This window comes from Manis javanica, chromosome 6 (genome assembly GCF_040802235.1).
Source record: "Manis javanica isolate MJ-LG chromosome 6, MJ_LKY, whole genome shotgun sequence".
Lineage (NCBI taxonomy): Eukaryota > Metazoa > Chordata > Mammalia > Pholidota > Manidae > Manis > Manis javanica.
In genome coordinates, this window is record NC_133161.1 from 110,228,826 (window position 1) to 110,242,024 (window position 13,199).

Below are 13,199 nucleotides of genomic sequence, written 5' to 3' on the forward strand. Positions count from 1 at the left end.
ACCTTTATGTCATTTCTATCAGACCTTTTGAGAGTCTGGCATAACAGAACCTTCCAGAAGCACATAGCACTGTGGCTAATCACACAGGTTTAAGTCACCTATTGGGTCGATATGCAGTCTCCATCCACTGATGAGCCTAGAAAGCCTTTCACCACCATCTCTCCCCACACCCCATGTTTCTTTGCCAATACATGACAGAATCATCTGAGACAATCTCTCTTAGATGTTTACCTATTAAGGTTGTTTAGGTTTTTTTCGATGATTTTTTCTTGCTAGTACTGAGTTCTTTCCTTACTTTAAATGTTTTTCAGCATTTGGTTACATGATGAGAGAGAGATTTTAGTGATACTACGTCATTCTCCTGTCATTATTGAGGAGTTTCTATGTAATTTACTGTCACCTGTATTTTCTATATGGCATTTAAGGAGAGAAAACATTCTCCCCACCAACTGGCACTGTTTTTTTCTTACTGCTTCCCTTGAGCTCAACAGAACAATAGTCTAGCTGGTACAAGATGACTTGTATCAAATCCCTCTTCCTTAGATCTGGTTGCTCCCCCCTTTTAAATGAGATAATTTCTCAGCACAGAAAACATTGTTACATGGCCCCCTCTTAATTCTCCTAGGAAATATATAATAATGAAGCCATATGCCACTGCTGGAATACTTCCCATAGCCTCTAGTGGTGCCTAACTCAGCACACCTGCCTGTGCAATACAGAGAGTTTGGGGGTTGGGGGCAATGTGTGCAATAATTTTAAGTATTCCACAGCAAACTATGCTTTATGCCTACATTTTCTGACTGTTCTATTTACATGACAAAGATGAGCCACCCTTATTTTTAAGAGTATACATTTTACAAATTCTACTCTTGTTTAGTGGCCTATGATATAAGTAATTACAAAGCTTGACAGTATTTAGTTATTATTTTATAAGTAACATAATAACTCTTAGAATTTCAGAGTAAAAAAACTACTTAAAGTTAGTAAAGGAATGTTTCAACATCTTTGAAACTTGCTTCTGCACTTCAAAGATATTTTGCGTTGTCAATCTCTTATTCTGGCCTGGTTTGCATTTTTCAATCATGAAGCCAATTGAAAGGAATTGGTTCTTTGGAAACACTCAAGAGCAAGCCATCTGTAAAGAAGTACTTTTCTTCACATTTGACACAGATATAAATGTCTTGGGCTATTTATTAGGAGTCAGAATTCCCAAGTATCCGTTCAAAAGTTATAATTGTATATTTGGAGCATTTATTTGTGTATACTTAACATTACATGTCACTATGTTCTATGATGAATTTAAAATATCAATTACCATGGAAAAATATAAATTTCCATTGCAAATTCCACATGAGGTTTGGTGAGCCCATTTTATAACTGGAAATGGGTAAGACACAAAGTTTGGCCTTGCCAGAATCAAATCACCTGTTTCACTTGTTTCTTCTAGTCCACCATAGAGGGAGAATAGAAATATTGGGGTTCTGTTTCTCTGTTTCTTGATTTTTTTTAACAGAAGATGTTCTGCTAAATATGTTAATTCATTCACTCAATAAATATTAAGTGCTAATTTAATCAGCTAAGTACTGAGTATACAAAGGTGAACTCTGCAAACACAGCTTACAGTTGAAAAAGGGATACAGATCTTAAATATTGAAACAAATAAATACAAAATAAAAATTGTTGAAATACTTGGAAGGAAATGCAAAAAAAGTGCAGTCAGTAACGTAGAGGAACAAATTTAGACCTGGGTTCGGGATGTTTTCTGTTTGGAGGACATTTCACCTGAGACTTTAATGAGTGAGAGGGAGGTAGATGAGTGGCAGATTTAATTCACATACGACGGGATGGGCTCTGAAGAGTGTGGGGCACCAGAGGAACAGAACAAAGGCATATACCTATCCAGACAAGGTGAGGAAGAGAAAGACTGGGAGATTCTGTTGGAGCAGACTGGGGTAAGACAACATGTAATGAATCGATATAGAATATTTAATACAATTTAACTTCTAGAGTAAGTTAAGTATTTGTAAATCTGTGAATTATTCTCTTTTCCTATTTTCATTTAAACATTCTGTTACTGTCTCAAACTATCTTCAGATGCTCAAGATTCCTGGCCATCTTTCCTTAAGGTCAGTAACCCATTTGTCAAGGCCTGTCCTGGTTTTTTCACTTAGTCTTTCTCAAATTAGACCTGTCCTGTTTCATGTCCTTTGAATTTTTATAAAAAGTTAATTTGTTAAAGTAATATGTCCCCAAAAGAAAACAACAGATAATAAGCCAGTATATCATTCTAGCCATTGAATATTTCCACTTACAGGCACTTTGGAAAGTGCTAACAAAAACAAATGAGAAATGTGAGAATTTCAACAAACTGTTAAGAGAAATGAAGGTGATATAGTGACCGAGAAAAGTCTGACCTTGTCAGATCACATCTGTGGCCATCTTCTGTTCCTAAATGTAAATGTGTGATCAGTGACATTTCAACAAAGCACACTTTAAGCAAAATATACTGCCTAAATAACACTTCTTTCAGAAACAGGAATAAAATAAAAGGTTTAGGCCTAGGGATTAGGAGGAAATGCTTTTTAGTTTTATTCCTTGTCTAAGACAAATACATTAAAGTATGTAAACACTAGAATAGTCAAGTATTTAAAATATTTTAACAGCTCAGGACACAGGATGCAAGCCAGAAAAAAAAATCTTTCTCAAAATTCATTGTCCCTAAAACTTGCTTATTATACAGTTAGAAAACACTGTTTTCAACCCTCATGAGATTCTGAAGGATACTGGGGATTCTTAGCTATATTAACATTTTTTAAAGAAAATAGGAGTTGACTAATGACTTCCCTTATGATTCACTGAGGTAATAAAACTATCAGAGAGTTTTATTCCCTTCTTGTTCCAAAACCATTTATATTTATTTCTCTACCAATATTTTCCTTCCATTCTAGACATGAATCCCATTTTTTACCAACTTTTCAAATATTTTTCTCAGTCATCTAACCCTCTACTTTATTATTAATTCCTCCTCCTAGAGCTATCTCCATCCTTCACATCTCTTTCCAGCAAATTCCTCCAATTTCTCCCATCTTCTTGACTCTGTAATCCAATCCTACTTTAATCTTTCCCATTCCACTACAATTGCTCTTAGATTCCTTTATCCAGTGGAATGGATTTATGTCCTTCCTGTTTGTTAATGCCAGACATTAATATCCAACTGCTTACCTGGGATCTACAAGTCAATGAGAAATAACTGCCTCCAGCTTAAGATGTTAAAAAGAATCCTTTTGGTAAAAAACAAAAACAAATAAAAACCCATTTTCAATGTATTATGTTAAGACAGGGTGAAAAAAAAGGAGTTGTAAGACCCAACAGCCTTATTCCGGTCTGCACTTCCCAGCGTTCTTAATTAGTCTTCTCACAATGAAAGCAGATTCTTATTGAACTCGTGCAAATAAACATACTGCCATGGAATACAAAAATAGTCACTGAAAGTTTTTAAACTCTGGAGGGATCAGGTAGAGAGAAGGATGTTTTAATTCTGCTCATAAAGATAGTCATTTACCAAACTGTTGTCAGTTTAAGAGAACAAGCTTAAAACACTTTATCAGCAACATTTGAAACAAAAAGACATAAAATCATTTTCTTTAGTTTATGTAATCTTATGTAACTAATACCTGTTCTGCTGAAATCCAGTTCTTTACTAGTTTAGGAATAATAAAACAGTGACTATAAATGACAAAAGACTTACAAATGACACTGGTTAAAGATCTGATGAGAGTTTACTGTAAGACAGTTGACATAAGGAAATTCTGATATTTCTGTGATACAAAACATTCAGTAACAAAGTTTAGCATCATTCTCTTTGACAGTGCTTTCCTGGTAAATATATATATATATAAGATAAATAAGCCAAATTAGTCAAATATTTTCTCTAATGAGGAAAAAAATTCCTCTGACATGTTCCAGGGGCCGTCTGGAAAATATCAGAGTTAACTAGAGGTAAAAGCACTTTTTTGCATTTAATTCTTTTAGAACTGTCTATCATTACACATTTATTGTCTATATACCTAGCACAGTAAACAAGATACCTTAAAAAGGTGGGGCAGCAGGGGAGATTGTGTAGGACCCCAACCTCCCTGAGGAATAAGTTAGCCTAAGAGTAGCCATCTTGAAGCCTGAAAACCATTCTGACATATGACTCAGAGGAAACAACCGAAACCGGGTAACTCCTCTGGAAAAACAAGTTAATTAATCATGACTGCTGGCAGCGCTAACCTTTCGGTTAGTTAAGCATAAATGCCGACCCTACCTTGCTACACCCCCAGGACGTGGCACTAACCCAGAAATCGTAGGTTTGAAAAATTACTGCCTTTGTAGTATTGTTATCTTGCTATGTAGTATTGTTATCTTGTTATTACAAAATAATCTGTAACCATGGTAATCCTCTAGGGCTGAATGCCTCAGAAAATCCTATATAACCACTTAGTTGTAAGTGCTCAGGGTCCTCGTTGAGACCCGCTGCTTCGGGCTGACTTGGACCCCAGCTAGTTGGCTTCTGAATAAATTCCTCTTGCTTGTTGCATCAAGAAACGTCTTTGGTGAGTGATTTGGGGCGGCGCCTTCCTCAAGGGAATCCAACATTTGGGGGCTCGTCCGGGATCGGGCGTCCACCCCGCTTCACTCCCGAAGTCGCTCTTGGAGGAAGAGGTAAGATTGGTGGCGCCTTGAGTTGTATGTGTTCTGTTTTCTGTTTCAGTGAGACTGGTCGGAGTTCTGAAGGGTACCCGCTGTCTGGCAGCCGTCTCAATCCCGTAAAGGGGCTGTGACTGCGGTCGGTAGTCGTACTAGAGCACCGCAGGCTGCAACCCTGGGGGACGCCTCAGGGAGGTTGGGGGGCCAGGGACGCCTGGTAGCCTCCCGTCTGTTTTTCCGGCAAACTGAACTTGATGAGATAGGGTTGATTTTTAGGCGCCGAGAATATCAACCCTCTGATTCCTTTCGGTTTCTGTTCGAGGCTCTGAAAAGAACCAAAAGCGGCCGCTGTGTGTCTAATCTGTGTGTGTCTTTGTTTTTTGTGTCTTTTACGTGTCTAATTATTGTTATACTGACAATGGGACAGACAGTGACGACCCCCCTTAGCCTGACGCTAGATCATTGGACGGAAGTTAGAGAGAGGGCACATAATTTGTCAGTAGAAGTGAAAAAGGGACCATGGCAGACTTTCTGTGCCTCCAAATGGCCCACCTACAATGTTGGGTGGCCCTCGGAGGGGACTTTTGATCTCCCCACCTTACTAGCAGTAAAAGCTGTTGTCTTCCAGGATTCGTCTCAAGGACACCCGGATCAGCAACCCTACATTGTAGTCTGGCAAGAGTTGGTGGAGAACCCACCGCCCTGGGTAAAGCCCTGGGTGCTAAAGAAAATGGGCCCTCGAGTTTTAGCTGCCCAGACTCAACCTCAGAAAAAGGAAAAGGAAACTACCAAAGTTTACCCTGATACTCAAGATTCGCTTATAATTGATGATCCCCCTCCCCCTCCTTACCCTCCTGCCCCCACGGCACCCCCGGTGCCCCCACCGCCAGCACCCCCAGCACCCTCAGCACCCTCAGCACCCCCAGCACCCCCAGCACCCCCAGCTCCGGCACCCTCAGTCCCTGATGCCGAGGCAGTAGGGCAGGCTCCGGGACCTGCCCAGGGCACCCGGCGCTGCCGAGGGGCCATCTTGGACCCACCGGGTATCTTTCCTCTCCGGTCTTATGGAGTTCCCATCCTTGGAGAAGAAGGGGAACCGCCTTTCCAAACTCTGCAATATTGGCCCTTCTCCTCTGCTGATTTGTATAATTGGAAAGCTAACCACCTGCCCTTTTCAGAGGAGCCACAGAAACTAACTGGTTTAGTAGAGTCTCTGATGTTTTCCCACCAGCCCACCTGGGATGACTGTCAGCAGCTTTTGCAGGTGCTCTTTACCACGGAAGAGAGAGAGAGGATTCTCCTGGAGGCACGGAAGAATGTGCCTGGAACCAACGGACGGCCTTTGCAACTCCCTCATGACATAGAGAGAGGGTTCCCGTTGACTAGACCCAACTGGGACTTTAATTCTCCAGAAGGTAGGGAGCGACTAACCATCTATCGTCAGGCTCTGGTGGCAGGTCTCCATGGGGCCGCAAGACGCCCCACCAATTTGGCCAAGGTAAGAGAGGTCAGCCAGGGAGCCACTGAAGCACCTGCAGTATTCTTAGAGCACCTGATAGAAGCCTTCAGGCGGTATAGCTCCTTTGATCCCACTTCTGAGGGGCATAGTGCTTCAGTGGCCCTTGCTTTTATCGGGCAATCGGCACCCGACATTAAGAAAAAACTTCAGAGATTGGAGGGCTTACAGGATTTGTCGCTGAGAGATTTAGTGAAAGAAGCAGAGAAAGTTTATCATAAGAGAGAGACTGAAGAAGAGAAGGAGTTAAGGAAAGAGAAGGAGAGGGAAAGTAAAGAAGAAAAGAGAGATAGGAAGCATGAGAGAAATTTAACAAAGATCTTGGCCGCAGTAGTAGAAAGTAAGGGACGACCGCCCTCTAGTGGTAGAACTAGTAAGGCAGGGTCCCTGGGCAACCGACCTCCTTTGGATAAAGATCAGTGTGCGTACTGCAAGGAAAAGGGGCATTGGGTAAAAGAATGCCCAAAGAAACCACCACGGGGACCTCCAAAGAAAGTGTTGTCTCTGCTAGAAGAAGAGGGCTAGAGAAGACGGGGCTCGGAGCCCCTCCCCGAGCCTAGGGTAACTCTGAAGGTGGAGGGGCAACCCGTTGAGTTTCTGGTAGATACTGGTGCTCAACATTCAGTAGTGACCCAAGCTAGAGGCCCCCTTTCTAGTAAAAAGTCTTGGGTGTTCGGGGCCACGGGTCAGAAACAATATGCATGGACTACCCAAAGAACAGTGGACTTAGGAGTGGGACAAGTAAACCACTCATTCCTTGTTATACCGGAATGCCCTACACCCTTGTTAGGAAGAGACATTTTGACTAAAGTCGGGGCCCAAATATCCTTTCAGGCTGAAGATACCCTAGTGACTGATAGAGAGAAGAAACCCTTGGGCCTAAGCATTCTGTCCATAAAGTTAGAAGACGAGTACCGCCTTTTTAAGGAACCAGAGCCCTCCCGAGTTAATCAGAGGTGGCTCAACCAGTTTCCAGGGCCTGGGCAGAGATGGCAGGTATGGGACTTGCTGTAAACCAGCCCCCGGTGGTCATAGAATTGAAAGCCTCAGCCTCACCAGTAACTGTGAGACAATATCCAATGAGTAAAGAAGCCAGAGATGGAATTAGGCCCCATATCCAGAGGCTCATAGAGCAGGGGATATTAGTAAAATGTAAATCCCCATGGAACACTCCCTTGCTGCCTGTAAAGAAAGCGGGAACAGGAGATTATCGACCAGTGCAAGATTTGAGAGAAGTTAATAAGAGAACACAGGACATTCATCCCACTGTGCCAAATCCTTACAACCTGCTAAGCTCTCTGGCCCCAGAAAACACTTGGTATACAGTCTTAGATTTAAAAGATGCCTTCTTTTGTTTGCGCCTGCACCAGAGTAGCCAACCGCTGTTTGCTTTTGAGTGGAAAGACCCCTCCACAGGAACTACTGGACAATTGACCTGGACTCGCTTGCCACAAGGATTCAAGAATTCACCTACCCTCTTCGACGAGGCTTTACACCAGGACTTGGCCTTTTACCGAGCCTCCAACCCACAGGTAACCTTGTTACAATATGTTGATGACTTACTGATAGCCGCTCCTACACAGGAGGTCTGCCAAGCGGCTACTGAAGCCCTTTTGACTGAACTTGCTAGGCTGGGGTATAGAGCATCTGCCAAAAAGGCACAGATCTGCCAACAACAAGTGACTTATTTAGGGTATTCCCTGAGAGAAGGGAAAAGGTGGCTTACTGAAGCCCGGAAGCAGACTGTGACGCAGATCCCGGTCCCTACTACTCCGCGCCAAGTCCGCGAATTTCTGGGAACAGCAGGGTTCTGCAGATTGTGGATACCCGGATATGCCACCTTAGCCGCCCCCCTGTACCCCCTAACCAAAGGGGCAGCCCCGTTTGTTTGGGGACCTGAACAGCAACAGGCTTTTGATGAAATCAAGAAGGCCCTCCTGTCGGCACCCGCTCTGGCCCTGCCAGACGTGACTAAGCCATTCGTCCTTTTTGTGGATGAGCGGAGTGGAGTGGCTCGGGGAGTGTTGACCCAGCAATGGGGACCATGGAAGAGACCTGTCGCTTATTTGTCAAAAAAATTAGACCCAGTAAGTAGTGGATGGCCTGCCTGTTTGAGAGTAGTGGCGGCTGTGGCCCTCCTAGTTAAAGATTCTGACAAACTGACACTGGGACAGAAACTTACTGTAGTTGCTCCACATGTGTTGGAGAGTGTAATTCGGCAACCACCCGAGAGATGGATGTCGAATGCCAGAATGACTCACTACCAAACCTTACTCCTGAATCGTGATCGAGTAGAGTTTGCCCCCCTTGCCATCCTAAACCCAGCCACTCTGCTCCCCGATTTGGGGAAAGAAGTGCTTCATACCTGCCAGGAAATCCTGGCTGAAGAGACAGGAACCCGCCAGGACTTGCAAGACCAGCCCTTAGGGGGAACGGGACTCCTGACTTGGTACACGGACGGGAGCAGTTACATCATGGATGGTAGGAGAATGGCTGGAGCTGCAGTAGTAGATGATGACCGAGTTGTATGGGCCAGTGGACTCCCAACGGGCACCTCTGCACAGCGAGCAGAACTCATCGCCCTGACTCAGGCCCTAAGGATGGCAGAAGGTAAGAGACTTAACGTCTACACTGACAGCAGATACGCCTTTGCCACTGCTCATATACACGGGGCTATTTATAGACAGAGAGGGCTGCTAACTTCTGCCGGGAAAGATGTTAAAAACAAACAAGAGATTTTAGATTTGCTAGAAGCCATCCATAGGCCTAAAGAAGTAGCAATAATACATTGCCCTGGACACCAGAAAGATGACTCTCCAATAGCTCGAGGAAACCTGAGAGCAGACCAAGCCGCAAAACAAGCAGCTCAGGGAATGAACATTTTGCCCCTCCAAGTGTGTCCGGAAGCCACTCACATCAAGAGCTTCCAGTACACACCTGAAGATCTCGTTTGTATAAACAAATTAGGGTTCAAAAATTCCTCACCCCAAGAGATATACAAGTCTGAAAAAGGGAAACTTGTCATGCCCCGGAAAGAGGCAGAAGAATACTTAAGGCAATTACATCAACTGACACATTTGGGAGCAAAAAACCTAAAGACTTTGGTTCGAGACTCCCCTTATCATGTTATTAGATTAGGAAAATTGGCTGACGAGATTGTAAAAAATTGTGTTCCCTGTCAATTAGTAAACGTGAGCAAAAATCAAGCAATATCCGGAAAAAGACTTCGAGGAGATCGCCCAGGAACTTATTGGGAAGTTGACTTCACTGAAATTAAGCCTGCTAAGTATAGATATAAGTACCTTCTAGTTTTTCTAGACACATTTTCAGGATGGACAGAGGCGTTCCCCACCAAAACTGAGACAGCTCAGACGGTGTCTAAAAAAATCCTTGAAGAAATATTTCCCAGGTTTGGGATCCCAAAGGTAATCGGCTCTGACAACGGCCCTGCTTTTGTTGCCCAGGTAAGTCAGGGACTGGCCAAGATCCTGGGGACGGACTGGAAATTGCATTGTGCATACAGGCCCCAGAGCTCAGGACAGGTAGAAAGGATGAACAGAACTCTAAAAGAGACCTTGACTAAATTGTCTATAGAGACTGGCTTATGTGATTGGTTGGTCCTCCTTCCCTTTGCCCTGTTTAGAGTCAGGAACACTCCCGGCCGCTTTGGACTAACGCCTTTTGAAATAATGTTTGGGGCCCCAGCTCAGCTTCAGTCAGCACATCTTCATGTATTCCCTGAGTGTGCAACTAATAAGTTTTTGCTTGAAAGGTTACGAGCCTTGGAGGCTGTGCAGAAAGAGGTGTGGGCCTCCATCAAGGAAGCCTATCGGCCAGAGGACCTCTCGGTGCCTCACCAGTTCCAAGTGGGAGACCCTGTCTACGTGAGAAGGCACCGGACAGGAAACCTCGAGCCACGGTGGAAGGGACCTTTCGTCGTCCTCCTGACTACTCCCACAGCTGTAAAAGTGGACGGCGTCTCTTCCTGGATACACGCTTCACATCTAAAGAAGGCACCCCCGGACCCGGACTGGCGAGTAACTCGGACTGATAACCCCCTTAAGCTTCGCTTGTGTAAAAAGAATTATGCTGTTAGTAATTCTGATGCTCCTGCTATTTCCAACCCACCAGAACCCTAACCCCCATGAACCCAGGTTACTGACATGGCAAATCATTACCCCAGCTTCCCACCAAGTAGTAGTCCAGTTAACAGAACAGCATCCTAGGGGGACTTGGTGGCCTACCCTCACTGTAGACAAATGTACTCTCTTCAAACAAGACCCTCGGCACGGAGGTAGAATAGGAAGGCCAGGATGTGGATCTCGGGCTTCTATAAAAAAACTCCAAGATACCTGCTTCTATGTGTGCCCACCCCCCTCAACTGATCGTGCCAAGGCCTCACAGTGTGGTGGGCAGACAGACTTTTTCTGCAAAAATTGGGGCTGTGAACAAACAGGGACATGTCATTGGATAGGCAGAAATGCCGGGAGCTCCCCTCCAAGCCTTATAAGAGTTAAAAGAAACAGTACTCAGACCCAATGTATGACCAGCTCTACCTGTAATCTTATTGATATTTCCTTTACTGAAGCCGGAAAAGGGGCAAATTGGGAAAGAGGGCTCATGTGGGGATTAAGACTCTATCAGGAAGGATATGATAATGGAGTTGTATTCACTCTTAGACTCAAAGTAGAAACCCTCCCGGCTATTCCAGTAGGACCAAACGCTGTCTTACCAGATCAACCTCGCCTCCCAACCCCAGCCCCGAAAAGAACCCTAACTATTTCAGCTGTCCCCGTCTTTGCTCCTAGCCCACTGACCTCCTTTTCTAGCAATGGACAGCGCCTCCTCAACCTTGTTGAGGGAGCTTTCAGAGTCCTAAATGCCACCGACCCTAAAACTACAGAGTCCTGTTGGTTATGTTTTTCTTCTAGACCACCTTATTATGAAGGGCTGGGATTGTCAGCTGATTTTAAAAATACAACCAGCCACGAAATTTGTAGTTGGGGCAGTCATAAAAAGCTAACACTAACCGAAGTGTCTGGAGTAGGAAAGTGTCTAGGTACGGTTCCCGCCACACATAAAAGTTTATGTAATGAGACCATCCCCATGATCCCCACAAGAGAAAACAGGTATTTAGTCCCACCACTTGAAGGATGGTGGGCCTGTAATACTGGACTAACTCCATGTGTTTCCACCTCTGTCTTCAATTTCTCCCACGAATTCTGTATCATGGTCCAGTTAGTACCCATACTAAAGTATCATGATGACTTATCATTCGTGGCAGAATTAAAACCTAGACTAAGGTATAAGAGAGAGCCAGTCTCACTCACTCTAGCTGTATTACTAAGAGTAGGAGTCGCAGCCGGAGTAGGAACAGGGGCAGCTGCAATTATACAAGAGAACCAACATTATGAAGGACTAAGAATAGCTATCAATGAAGATTTGAGAACTATAGAACAGTCTATTTCTAAACTTGAAGAGTCCCTAACCTCCCTCTCTGAAGTAGTGCTGCAAAAGAGACGAGGGTTAGATTTACTATTTCTAAAAGAAGGTGGATTATGTGCAGCTCTAAAAGAAGAGTGTTGTTTCTATGCAGACCATACTGGAGTAGTAAGAGACTCAATGTCTAAACTGAGAGAAAGATTAGATCAGCAAAAGCAAGAACGAGAAGCTAACCAGAGCCTGTTTGAATCCTGGTTCTCTAGATCCCCATGGCTTACAACTCTAATATCCACCTTGGCAGGACCCCTGGTTATTTTTATATTGCTCCTCACCTTAGGTCCCTGCATTTTAAATCGAGTAATAACCTTTATTAGAGAAAGAGTGTGTGCTGTGCAGGTGCTAATGCTGAGACAACAGTACCATACCCTCACACATCAAGAAGAAACCAACATTCCATGATTAGAATGTTCAGAAAAGGAAGTGGGGAAATGTAGGACCCCAACCTCCCTGAGGAATAAGTTAGCCTAAGAGTAGCCATCTTGAAGCCTGAAAACCATTCTGACATATGACTCAGAGGAAACAACCGAAACCGGGTAACTCCTCTGGAAAAACAAGTTAATTAATCATGACTGCTGGCAGCGCTAACCTTTCGGTTAGTTAAGCATAAATGCCGACCCTACCTTGATACACCCCCAGGACGTGGCACTAACCCAGAAATCGTAGGTTTGAAAAATTACTGCCTTTGTAGTATTATTATCTTGCTATGTAGTATTGTTATCTTGTTATTACAAAATAATCTGTAACCATGGTAATCCTCTAGGGCTGAATGCCTCAGAAAATCCTATATAACCACTTAGTTGTAAGTGCTCAGGGTCCTCGTTGAGACCCGCTGCATCGGGCTGACTTGGACCCCAGCTAGTTGGCTTCTGAATAAATTCCTCTTGCTTGTTGCATCAAGAAACGTATTTGGTGAGTGATTTGGGGCGGCGCCTTCCTCAGGGGAATCCAACAATTGCTGCTGTCAGTTTTTAAAGACAACATATGGAAAGTCAAAATAATTCTAGGTTACCAAGCATTCTTGAGAGAATGGTAGTGTAGGATCTGAAGAATCAAAAGTTAGCATAAGTACAGCCATCTTAAAGGCTTAAATACCACCCCCTAACCTAGAAGGAGGAAAATTATTAGAATCTTGAAAAACAAGTTAGTCAGCCAGTGTTAAATGTAGTGACCTTAATTAGCTGACCTCAAATCAGTTAATCATACACACCAAGCTTATCTTACTAGAACCACCCTAAACATTCCGAAGGTAATCTTATCTAACCAGACCCCAGGATGTGGCCCCAGGCAAAGATTTATGTGTCTATGAAAAAACTGTATTGTGATTGTGGAAAATGTTGCCCCCTTTGAAAATGCTATAAAACCTTCTGGCTTTGTGTGCTCAGGGTCCTTGTTGAGACCCGCTGCTTCAGGCTAACTTGGACCCCAGCTAGCTGGTTCCTGAATAAATTCCTCTTGCTTATTGCATCAAGAGACGTCTTTCGTGAGTGAT